Raw genomic sequence first — 378 nt, 5'->3', positions numbered from 1 at the left:
TTTTTTTTTTTTTTTTTTTTTTTTTTTTTTTTTTTCCCAGTTAAGCCTGAACTGCACTCCAGCCATTCAGGTACTCATATCATTCAGGTCATAACCATTAGCATAAGCACTAAAATCACATAATCATAATCATCATCATTATCATTACCATTCCTGGTCCCAGCACACTGAGAGCCAGAAATAACACAACGTATCTGCACACAGTTTTCAGACATTCATGTGGACACAGAAGATCATTAAATGTACGACGTATTTGTTCCCTTTTCCAAAACAGTTCTCCAAAATGCCTCCGCATATTGCCTGTTTTCATCTCTCATATTTTATATGAGAGATTATATATATATATATATATATATATATATATATATATATATATAA

Source organism: Nematolebias whitei, chromosome 18 (assembly GCF_014905685.2).
Source record: "Nematolebias whitei isolate Nwh7 chromosome 18, NemWhi1, whole genome shotgun sequence".
Lineage (NCBI taxonomy): Eukaryota > Metazoa > Chordata > Actinopteri > Cyprinodontiformes > Rivulidae > Nematolebias > Nematolebias whitei.
The sequence above is the reverse complement of the archived record's forward strand: the minus strand, read 5'-3'. Positions refer to the sequence as shown.